The sequence below is a fragment of the Vulpes lagopus genome, chromosome 4 (assembly GCF_018345385.1).
Source record: "Vulpes lagopus strain Blue_001 chromosome 4, ASM1834538v1, whole genome shotgun sequence".
Lineage (NCBI taxonomy): Eukaryota > Metazoa > Chordata > Mammalia > Carnivora > Canidae > Vulpes > Vulpes lagopus.
Window position 1 is genome coordinate 14,401,883 of NC_054827.1, and position 12,084 is coordinate 14,413,966.

Genomic DNA, 12,084 nt, shown 5'->3' on the forward strand with positions numbered 1-12,084 from the left:
CACAACACAGGATGTCTTGGGTTCGAGGCTGGCTTCCTCACTCAAGTCACTTAACTCCTCTATTACAAAACTAAGAATAATAATGGTACTCACTTCAAAGCATTGTTGTGAGGATTAGCCATGAGTATGAGGCGCCAAAAGCAGAGAAGGGAAGATGTGGGCTGTTTATTACCAGAATGGTGAGAATGGCCACCTTTTTATTTATTTATTATTAATTAATTTATTAATTTTAAATATTTTATTTATTTATTCAGAGACACACACACACACAGAGGCAGAGACACAGGCAGAGGGAGAAGCAGGCTCTATGCAGGGAGCCTGAGGCAGGACTCGATCCCGGGTCTCCAGGGTCACGCCCTGGGCTGAAGGCAGCGCTAATCCGCTGAGCCACCCCGGCTGCCCAATTGCCACCTTTTTATACCTGAGGGGCAAGAAGGTAACCCAGCATATTACTTTTCTATTGCTGGATAACAATGACCATAAACTTAGTGGCTTCAAACAACTTTATCATTTCACAATTTTGTGGGTCAGAAGTCCAGGCGTAGCTTTGCTTGGTCCTCTGCTCAAGGCCAGCAGAGGAGATCTCATTCTACTTTTCTACTGTGGTGTCTTCCATCCCAATGTAATTAAGGAGCGACTACCCCACCATACTCATAGTCTCTCCATGTTCATGAGGAGGGGTTATACAAGGTGTGTACACCAGTGGTGTTAATCTGGGAAGCATCTTTGAATCTACCTGCCACACCCAGGCCTATGGGGGCACCAGAATCTTCCATTTCTTGAGTTCTATTCTAGCTTCCCGGGTTCTTTGCACAATTCCTAACTCCCTCATTGCTAAATGCTGTAATTCCTTGAGTAAACCAAAAAAAAACTCTATTTAATACACATAAAGAGGGAAACATGAGAAAGACTATTCTGACCAGAGAAGTGAACATTTTTACTGAAAAAAAAAAACCAAACTGTTCTTCAGACATTTTCTTTTAATTATTTCTGATAAGTAAATTAGCCTTGAATTTTGATTTGAGCAAAAGTGTGATTACCTGGCCTAAAAACTATAGTTACTCTAAAGTCAGATCTTTTTCTTTAAGAAAAGCAGAAAGCTTCATAATCAGTTCATTTTCTGACTAGTTAGATGGAAGAACCTTTTTCTAGAATAAATTTCACTTTAGAATTAGTCAATGAGGGTACAATGGTTTTTTTCCTCACTCACCATGTAATTTTTCAACTTGTGGGGGAAGTCAGAAAATGAATTTCTTTGTAGGAAATGAAACATTATAGACACATTTTCTCAGAAGAGGCCCACACAGACAATAGTAATTACCAGTGATGAAATGGTATAACCTTATGACATCTAATTTTGGTTGTGTTTTAGTGTGTTGACTGATGGAATTCAATTTCCTTTTTACTTTACTTAAACCCATCTTATGGTTGAAAAGCTTAGAACTGAGCAAACATGATAAATAAGACTAATGTGCACGAAGCACACATTCCTTTCCAAACTGGAAAGTACATACATTCCTTTTCTCCACTAGTTGGCCGGCTAAGCACAGACTGTACTTGTGATTAAATCAAGAATAAAGTCATAAACTCCAAGTATGCAATATTAAAAATTAACTGATATATGGGACTTTTTTACTTAGACAAGATTCCTTGGGAAGTCAGTATTGACGCTAAGCATGGGAATGACTGTGGCTCTGTTCCCTGGTTTGGGTCTCCTTGGGATCCTTCTTTCCTGTTGCCACTAAAGTGCTACAGGAAGGAGTCAACCAGATGGAAATGCCAGCAGCCCTCTGTCATTAGGGGAATGTAGGGCAGGATGGGCTGTTCTCCAGTGTTATTGGCATTGCTTGCAATTGGTCTAGGTCTCTTTGCCTCAAATACTAACTCTCAACGTGAGAGGACCAATCTGCCCAATTTGCTCTTTTGTGGTCTCTTCCTTTCAGCCCAAAGGCAGTCCAGGTACAGGTGATGAGAGCACACCTGTTTCTGTTTTACTCCTAGTGGGATAGTGGTACTTAGATGACACATTTGCACAACACATAAGCCCATAGGGTTTCTGGAAAGAGGGGGCCTCGGAGCCAGATGTGAGTACTTCTGGCTTTTATAAGGCTGGCTCTGAACCTTCAGGTCTTCCTGGTTACCAGCACCTCGGCCTCCCTGTGGGAGGCCAACAGCACTGAGTGAACTTTCTACTCCTGGTGGTCCCTCATGCTCATGTTCAGCCAAGAACATTCCATAACAACTCCTGCATCCCGAACCTATAGCTCTTGGTGACACATCTCTTTCCATTACCATGTAAAGCCATTTGCCTTTTTGCCATTTGCCTTTTATGCACACTGTGATAGAGTGACCAGAGAGTTGTCTGTCCAAACTCTTCCCTTAGCTCTTTATGTTTCATGCTAAGGAGTGTTCTCTTTTTTTAAAAAAAAGATTTATTTATTTATTTATTTATTTATTTATTTATTATAGACAGAGAGAGAGAGAGAGAGGCAAAGACAGAGGAGGAGGGAGAAGCAGGCTCCATGCCGGGAGCACGACGTGGGACTCGATCCTGAGACTCCAGGATCGCACCCTGGGCCAAAGGCAGGCGCTAAACCCCTGAGCCACCCCGGATCCCCAGGAGTGCTCTATCATGTGGATATTCCACAGTTTGCTTTTCCATACCTGTTGATGAATTTTTGGGTTGTTACAGGTTTTGGTTATCATGAATCATGCTGCTGTGAACATTTCTGTGTAACTCTTCATGCGAACTTATGTTTTTATTTCTTCTGGGTAAACACCTAAGTTTGGACTGACTGGATCCTATGGAAAGCGTATATATTTAATCTTTTAAGAGACTGTCAAATGGTTTTTCTGAGTGGTTGTACCATTTGCATTCCTACCAGCAGCACATGAAAGTTCCAGTTGCTCCACGTCCTTTCCAACATTTGGCATTGTCAGTATATACGCATTTTCTTAAAGTGTAACTTCATGTAAATTAATAGTTGCAAATGTATACAATTATGTGTGTTATAAATAATCCTGGAGAATATTTTGTTTTTTAGTGACTGAAGAAGTTTTGGGACCTCTCTCTTCCTTTAATTTTCCTGTTATATTAAATCGGATACTTAGGAAAGAAAACTCAAATTCTTTTTTTTTTTTTTTTTAAAGATTTTATTTATTTATTCACGAGAGACACACAGAGAGAGGCACAGACATAGGCAGAGGGAGAAGCAGGCTCCCTCTGGGGAGCCCAATGAGGGACTTGATCCCAGGACCCCGGGATTATGACCTGAGCCAAAGGCAGACGCTCAACCACTGAGCCACCCAGGTACCCTGAAAATTCATATTCTTCAAGACATCAGCAGACCTTCTATCCCACTGTAGCTGAGGTTATCAAAAGGCACCATTTTTAGTATTCTGACAGGAAGAATTTTTTTATTTCTTAACTTTCTAAATTACAATTGGGAAGAATGGAGAAGATAAAAATGATTAAAAACTGTGGGAAAGGGGGGAATAAGATGGAATATGGTGATTTCCACAGTTGTTCCGGTTATATATGGTCATTATGATGTCTTCAAACCATAGCTTTACTTATAGATTCCAAAGGCTGGGTAGCCAAATTGGGCCTTACCACATCTTTTAAGCTCTAGTATGCTTTCTCCTCAATTATCCACTTTCTGCTGTTCCTCCAGCCATGTTAACAGGGCCTCCTAAGAGACCATAGGTAGTGAGAAGTTAGAAGCTGCCTTGACTCATTCTCCAGTTTGCTCTGTAGGCCATTTCTGCCTTACAGTTACTAGCCCACAGAGCATCTGGAGTCAGATAAAGGGGTTGAAGTCCTAGGTGAGTAGGAGGACATGGGTGGGGTGGTCACTGAAGTACCATCTGGCCATAGTGAGTACTTTACGAGCTCTCCTGGACATGGCAATGGTGTATAAGAATGTCGGGCTCCAGTGTAAGGGGGTTGGCCAAAAGTGGAGAGAGAAAGGAGAAAAGAGGAAGAAGGAGAGGAAGACAAAACAGAACAAAAATTTGTGACCAAAGAAAAGAGTTTTTCATTTTAAAAATTTATTTATTTGTATTTTTAAGAGCCTTCTAAAAATATAAGAACAATATATACCAAAGTTTCCCATTTTTACATTAAAAACACCCACTGTAACCACCTCTGCCTTCTCCTGCAGTGACATTTGGTGAGAGAGTATGAGTACCATAGAAGGGAGCTGTTGTGCCTGGATGCATCACTGTCTTTTTACCTAAATCACAGCCTGTGCAGGATGGAGGATGGGGGAGGGACAGATGAATCCTGGCATGAGATCAGAAGCCTGGCTCTGGGGCTAACCAGCCTCAATTCTTCTGGGCCTCAGTTTCCTCATCTGTAATGCAGCAATTAATACCCTTATCAAAGGGCCATTGTGAAGATCAGAATGAGATAACTGACACTCAGGGAATACTGTGTGAAAACTGACACTCAGTGAACACTGAGCCATGATTCTTTCACATTTTCCAGATTAAAAAAAAAAAGACTTTATTTATTTATTTTAGAGAGAGAGAGAGGATGAGTGAGAGGGGTGGGGAAGAGGGAGAGAGAGAAGCTCAAGCAGACTCTGCACTTAGCATGGAGCCCAATGTGGGGCTCGATCCCATGACCCTGAGATCATGACCGGAGATGAGACCATGAATCGGTCACTGGACCAACTGAGCCACCCAGGCGCCCCTCATGTTTTCCAGTTCTGAAGCAGTATGTGTGAGAGCTCAGTTCCGAACAATCTCTTGTCATGTGTCTTCAGTGGCATAATGGGAATATAGAATTGAGAAAAGGTTCTTCTGGGTGTCTTCTACTTGGGTGTGATTATTAGCAATGCTGATACTTGCAGACAGGCAGCACTAGAAAGATCATGGCTTACACAAGTTTAATTCTTTCCACTTAATTCCTGAGGCTTAGCATACTTTAGTGATCCTCGGTGTAGATTTCATACTCTCTGGCCTCACAGAATTGGACCCAATCTGTCCTTCCCTCTTGAGGATTCTCCACAATTTTTTCTCCAGTAAACTCTGTAATGAGTTTCATTACCAAGATGCCTGCTGTTTCCATGCCTACAAGTCCTGTTTTCCAAACTGGCTGTTCTCAGGCTGGCAGGAGTGAACTGACTTAACTCCAGAAACATTTTAAACTTCCTGAAAGCTTAAATGGCCCAGGGGTGCTCCCACAGATCCTCCTCTGCAGTATTCGTTTTTAAGGTCAAGGTTCGTGCTTTCTTTAAAAATATGATTTTCTGTAGTTGTCCGAACTGTGAACAGCCATCAGAGATTGTTCGGCAGCTGTCCTCAAAAAAGGCTGTCTTCCCACTGCCCCTCCTTTCCAGAATCTCTTTGAATGCTTTGATCTCTAGCTGCTTTTTTTGACGAGTTTGGTTTCCAGAACTTGTACCTGTCCTGGATGAACATGTGATCCTCGAGCTGCCTTGGCCATGGCTTCCCATGGCGTCTGACTCTGAAGGCTAAAAATAGCAAGATGAAGCCCAAAGCATTCTCTAAGGAAATAAAATCGAGCAGCGTAACTGGATTATTCTTGGTTATCTTGCAGAGACATCCGTGTGACCAGACATCTGCAAACGGCGGTGAGATCATTTCTAGTCGCCTCTTAATCTGCTGGCAGCTGGCTTCTGAAAGCTCCTCCATAGTTTTTTCCCTTCTTTCCCCCAAGCCAAAGGCAGCCAGCAGTTTGGAAACTTTCCACGTTGGTTTGTCATTTTTGACTTTGACCAGTCACTTTGTAAGGTTCATTTTCCTTTCTTCCTTCATGTCGGCCTGGTTTTCTTGAGGGGGTGGGGGAGGGGCAGGCAGGGTTCTTGTTCACCGTGGTTGCTAAGAAAGAATCTTCTCTGTTTATAGGCCCCTAACAAATAGTGACAGCTGAGAGACAAATATGGTGCTGTGCTTGCCGGAGGAGGATGGAAGGGGGCCAGCAATTAGCAGCCTCTGAGCCCAAACGCTCACAATGAGGCCTTTGAGAGGGTTGGCTGGCATCTCGCTTCCACAGATTGCTTGAAATAATTCAAAAAGGTGTTTGCCTCATGCTTTCAACGACAGATTCATTTCCAGAAATCAGGGCTGTATAACTTGATCAGATTGTAAAAAGGACATAGTCCTTTCTTTCTCAAAGAAGCTTTTGCTTTAATCAGAGCCAAATCTCAGCAGGATTTGTAGCCATTTGCAGAGCAGGAGTCTTCCACCTTTGGGTCAGAGGCGGGAGTGTCACAAACGAACCAAGGGAAGCCAGGTGTACTTCATCCATGCTCACCTTTCTTGACTCTTTGGGGGGATTTACTCTATTCTGGTGCTGCTGCCCTGGAGCAGGATGATGTAGGTTGGGCTGGAGTTTGGAAAAGCGTTATGTAAAGAGAAAACAAAGGTGTCTTTCTGTCTAACACTAATATATAAGTGGGTACTTGGGTCCTTCATTTCATAATTACAGTGTAAAAGGAACAGTTACCTGGGATGAAATAGAAGGCTGTGAAGTGGTGCTTGTGGAAAAGGAGTCTCGTGGAAGTAGGATGGGCATTTCGTCCTTCCTCAGGGATACCGTTGAGGGGTTAGAGTAGCAACGGCTGACGCTGGGGAAACGTGGGGCACTTATGTTCTCTACACTGTGTCAGCTCATTTCGTCCTCAGCACAGCCCCAGAAGGTAGGCACTATTATAATTTCAACTTAGAAGGAAAGAGGACATAAATAATTTGTCCAAAATATGCAGTAAGTGGTGGAACTTTGGTCTGAATCCAGAAAGCTCGGTTCAGAACCAGTACTCACAACCGCTGCCCTGTATTGTGTCTACTGGGTTGCCAGTGGTTCTCAGAGTCTCAACTTCGTTCCCCATCTCTCAACAGTGGATCAACAGCTCTCCTGGCTCTGGGGAAGCTGCCCTGAAAAAGCCTTTTCAATGACTTAGTAGGGAGAAAGCCTGGCTTGCCTCCCTTCCTTTCCCTTCCACTTCCCCTAAGGGAGCGTTATGCACGGAAAATCCTGAAATGGCTTTGAAAGAAACACATGGAACTTTGATGTGAAAAGAATGGCAAAGGTTGAATGTTCATTTTTTTTCCCACTTCAGTACACAGTACAAAATATGAACTTTTCAGTTGAGTACCACTATTCCACATTTTCTGTTTTAACTCAGAATTGCTTGGATTTATTTAGTCTGGGGTCCAGAGTGTGTCAGAAACTATGCATAAGAACATGGCATCAGGGGATCAACCAGTCATCAGTGGAGAAAAATTTAAGTTCCTGTTGGAGAGATTTCAATCCCGTTGAAGAGCAGAGATACACTATGTCAACAGAAAACTGATGAAGTAGGGGTTGTCATTGCCTTTGGGGTGAAATTCAAACTGCCATCCCCAAGTCACCTATCCATCCTTCTACAGGTGATTCTGCAAATGAGATCTTTCTCTGCCTTTAGTTCCTTCTGCAGAAGGTTATAACAACAGGTTCTGAATTAACCAAGCTGCCTAGAGTCAGAACAGATCCACCTTTTACTGGAAACTTCTAGTATAAACTTTCTCTCTTACTAACTCAAGTGACCACACGATACCTACTTATTGAAAAACAAATTTGAGAGGCGCCTGGGATGGCTTGGTTGGTTAAGCAACAGACTCGATTTCGGCTCAGGTCATCATCTCAGGGTTGTGAGATGGAGCTCTGAGTCGGGCTCTGTGCTGAGTGAGGAGCCTGCTTAAGAGTCTCTCTCTCTCTCTCTCTCTCTCTCTCTCTCCCTCTGCCCCTCCTCCTCATACACACCCTTGCATGTGCATGCACTCTCTCTCAAAAAAAAATCAAAATAAACTTAAAGAAAAAATGAAAAATGAAACAATTTTGAAGAGCAAAGTGCTCAAAACATCTACATTTCTATAAACAGGAGCCTACTTAAAAGTGGTGGGGGGAATGGAGACTTTGTTTTCTTCTTATACTCACTTGTGTCATATTTTTAAAAAGATTTTGCTTATTCATGAGAGAGAATAAGAATTTATTCGTGAGAGAGATTTTATTTATTCATGAGAGAGAAGGCAGAGACATAGAGGGAGAAGCAGACTCCTCGCAGGGAGCCCAATGTGGGACTCGATCCCAGAACTCTGGGATCATGCCCTGGGCTGAAGGCAGATGCTCAACTGCTAAGCCACCCAGGTGTCCTGGCATATGTTATTGGTAAAATTTGCATGTTATTTTTTTTTAAAAGAGATCTAGCTAATTAGAAATAACAAAGCTTCAATGACTTTTACTATTTACTAATTAATGAATGAATGCTGAGTAACACTGATTAATCAATATTTACCAATTGATAGATTAATAATATTTTTTATGTGGCAGGAGTCTGAGGGAGGCCTTCAAAAAGTTCCTCACCTGGGCAGTGAGGGAGAGATGGGATTTATCATGTATGAGAAATGACATGCGTACAGTGGGTTATAATGTAGCTCGCAAATGCTCCACTGGCAGCAAAATTCACTTGTTATGGGCGCACGGAGCAAGCAGTTGGGGGTGGGGAAGGGTCAGTGTATTGAGGGAAGGTTTACAGAGGAGAAAATATTTTGACTGAATTTTGAAGGATTTATTCACCCATTCAAAAAAATATTGTTGAATGTTCACTATACGCTAGATTCTATGACAGGTGCAGGGTGTACAGTGGGGGGAAAATGGCCCAGGTTCACCCCCAGAGTGGACACAAAGGTGCTGGGAGGACTGTGAGCTGGCAAAAATCTGGAGTTGGCAAGAGAAGGCTGTCATGGGCAGTGGTCTGGATTGGCAGGAGACGGTGTAGGGCTCAGGTGTCAGCAGCAAGAGAAGTCGTCATCTGCCAAAAGTCCTGTTGGGACCAGTTGTCCTGAAGGGCACTGATCCAGAACCCAGCATTGTCAGGCCACCACCTTGCAGAGGCCAGCTCAGGAGGGCAGCCCGCCCTCCCACCATTACTGGGAAGGCTCATAAAGTTTCCCCTGTGCCCACGTCAGCTTGGAAAGGAGGAAGGAAAGGGAGAAAAAATCTTGTTAGCGGGTGTACTGTGAGCTTCCTGAGTCTTTACCAATATTAAATTGTCTTAACCTAGAAACATCTGAGGTATTATTGATTGCTAAATTTGAGCTAATGTAAATTTTTGCTGCCACCCAACAAAGTTGGAGTCCATTGGGGCAGTTTGGTTGGTTTTACAGTATATGATTCAATTGGTATGAAATATTTAAAATAGGCAAAAGCATAGACACAGAAAGTGGATTAGAGGTTATTGAGGGCTGAGGGGAATGGAGAGTAGGGAGTGACTGCTAAGGGGTGTGATGTTTCTTCCTGGAGTGACAAAAATGTTCTAGAATTAGATAGTGATGATAGTTATACAACTTTGTGAATATACTCAAACCACTAGATTATACACTTCAAAGGGATCCAGCATATGAATTCTATCTCATGGAAAACATACATGGATCCAGCATATGAATTCTGGCTCAATAAAAAAATACATGGAAAAGATTAGGTTGGATAGAGAAAATGTTGGAAGCTGTGATTTTTCTCCACACATCTAAGCAGTGATATAAGTGAAGTGCCTTCTGTATGAGAACTGTTATTCAAACGTGGGTTTTCCAAACATCCTAATCTGATGCCATGTTGAATAATAGTTTATATAGAGCTTTATATTATTTTACCAAAATAATAAAATTCATAAAATACTCAACTGGGGGTCAGAATTCAACTCAGCTACCATTTGAAATTCTTCTTAGATAACGATGCAAAAATAAAGCAATTCATAACATGTATGAACTCAATATGAGATGATATATGTAAGCTCAGATACTTTTAGTTAAGTGGGTTTTTTAAAAAAGTTTTTTTTTTCTTAATTTATTCATGAGAGACACAGAGAGAGAGAGAGAGAGAGGCAGAGACGCAGGCAGAGGGAAAAGCAGGCTTCATGCAGGGAGCCTGACGTGGGACTCGATCCTGGGTCTCTAGGATCAGGCCCTGGGCCGAAGGCAGGCACTAAACCGTTGAGCCACCCGGGCTGCCCTAGTTAAGTTTTTTTTTTTTTTAATTTTATTAACCCTTTGAAGATAAGATAGACCTATGTTCTAAATCAGAATACTTGTTGAAAACATAGGCATTGTACTTCCTACTGACATTAAATATAGTTATTCAAAATGAATTTTTGAATTTTAAAAAATTTCCTTATTTACGTTTTGGTCTACTTATGTTGCTACAACAGAAAACACATACGTGGAAAATAAATTGCTGTCATTCTGTATTAAGGGCAAGACTGAAAGTGGGCCATTTCTTGTAATGTTTCTTTCTTTTCTTTTCCTTTTTTTTTTTAAATCACTCCTCTGGTTGGCTTGGCTTGAAGTCTCATAGTCATAATGTACCCCACCATTTCCTCCAATCCCTAAATCCAAAAAGTGGCCAAATCTTGCTTAATGTATTTTTGTAAACCTTCTCACATGTATTCTGCTGCTCCCCAAATTCAGACTGTATTTCCCCCAACCTGGACCAGGATGGCTGCCGGCCTCTCAGTTTCCATTTTGTTTCTCCTAAAGCCTCCAGAGTCATCTTGGTAAGGCTTCGAGCAGCCCCAATCACTCCCCTCAACCTTTCTCACTATGGATTCTTTGAACCATCATTTCCTTCCATATTTTGGTTTATCTTCTTCACTAAGCTATATAATTTCCAACATTTCTTTCTCTTCGAATTTTATTTTGTCTGTGTGAATGAGGAAGTTTACAGCTTTAAGTGCATTTTTAGAAGAATTATTCTTTTTTTAGAAGCTCCCTAATCATTTTTATTGTAATCATTTTCCCTGTTAACTGCCTGAAATCCTTTCTGAAACAAAATGGTAGAGAAATGAACTATGGACTTCAGTGTCTTGATCATTTATCTTGCTCTTTCAAAAGTTTAATGTCCATGGCAGGAAGATTGTGTGTACCATAGCTAGTTCTCTTTGAGGCAACTCAAGAGAAAGATCAAATATTATAAATCATATTTTTCATTTGGACATTTTCATTTTTATCTCCCAAAACCTCTCTGTATTTTTTTTAAAAGGATTTTATTTACTTATTCATGAGAGACACACAGAGAGAGGCAGAGACACAGGCAGAGGGAGAAGCAGGTTTCCTGCAGGGAGCCCGATGTGGGACTCGATCCCAGGATCCCAGGACCATGACCTGAGCCAACCTAGGTGCCCTTCCCTCTCTGTATCTTGCACTGTTTTTTCTGAATTCTCTTCCATAGGTTTCAACAGCCTCCAGGTGTCTGTTTAAGCCTTTTTCTCCTCCTTTTGGTGTCTCCTGTTTTATCTAGGTATATTTTTGACTGACTCTTTTTTTAAATGACTTCATAACAGAGATACAGTTTTAAAATATTTAGGTTTTTATTTTTTTCTTTTTAAATTTTTCTTTTTTTCTTTTCATTTTTGGTTTTCTTGAGTCCAAAACCTTTGCTTCTTCTGCCCTCAGCATTCGCTTAAATATAATTTTCAAGGACATACCAAGAGAAAGACTAAGGTAATATTCAATATTAAGATTATGTAATTCAAAACCAGAATGGTGTAAGCTATTATCTTGCAAGCTACTTCATCAGAAAGGCTTACCTTTATCAAAATAATAACTGAGTGTAGAGGGCAGAGTGTTCTCCATAATGCACAGAAGAGACCCCTATATATTTAGCTAGAGTAGAGGTGGGAGGACAGGGGTATCGTGGGAGTAAAAGAAAAGCCGGGTCATATTTTGTCGTAAGAAATGATGGAAGGATGGAGACGGAGAGAAAGAATGAAAAGTGGGATGTCTCTCAATTTCCTCTTTGGAGGCCTTAAGGTGAATTAACTTCAAGAGCAATGTGGACCTCAGCTACATCAGTATAAGCTGAGAAAGCAGAGAGGGGGGCTCTGGGTTTTAGCTTTTCCAGACTGCCTTTTGTTCTTCATCTCATGGGGGTGTAGAATTGAGAAATGAAGAATCCAAAATGGTGCACATGATGGCAAGGTGAGGCGACCCCACAGCAGAGGCTGGGTGCATGGGCTTGCTGGGCCAGAGGCTGGAGGAAGGGCATGGCCGATGTTCAGGAGTCTGCAGCCTGCAGGGGCTAAC

At 41.8% G+C, this 12,084-nt stretch overlaps 1 long non-coding RNA gene across 1 annotated transcript in view; it reads left to right on the plus strand.

Moving 5' to 3' along the window:
- Positions 1 to 4,580: 4,580 nt before the first annotated feature.
- The window catches only part of LOC121489143, a 56,253-nt gene continuing 48,749 nt past the window's right edge, over positions 4,581 to 12,084 (plus strand). The window contains exon 1 of the long non-coding RNA XR_005987282.1: positions 4,581 to 5,600. This is a non-coding gene — a long non-coding RNA (uncharacterized LOC121489143). The remainder of the gene's footprint in view (positions 5,601 to 12,084) is intronic.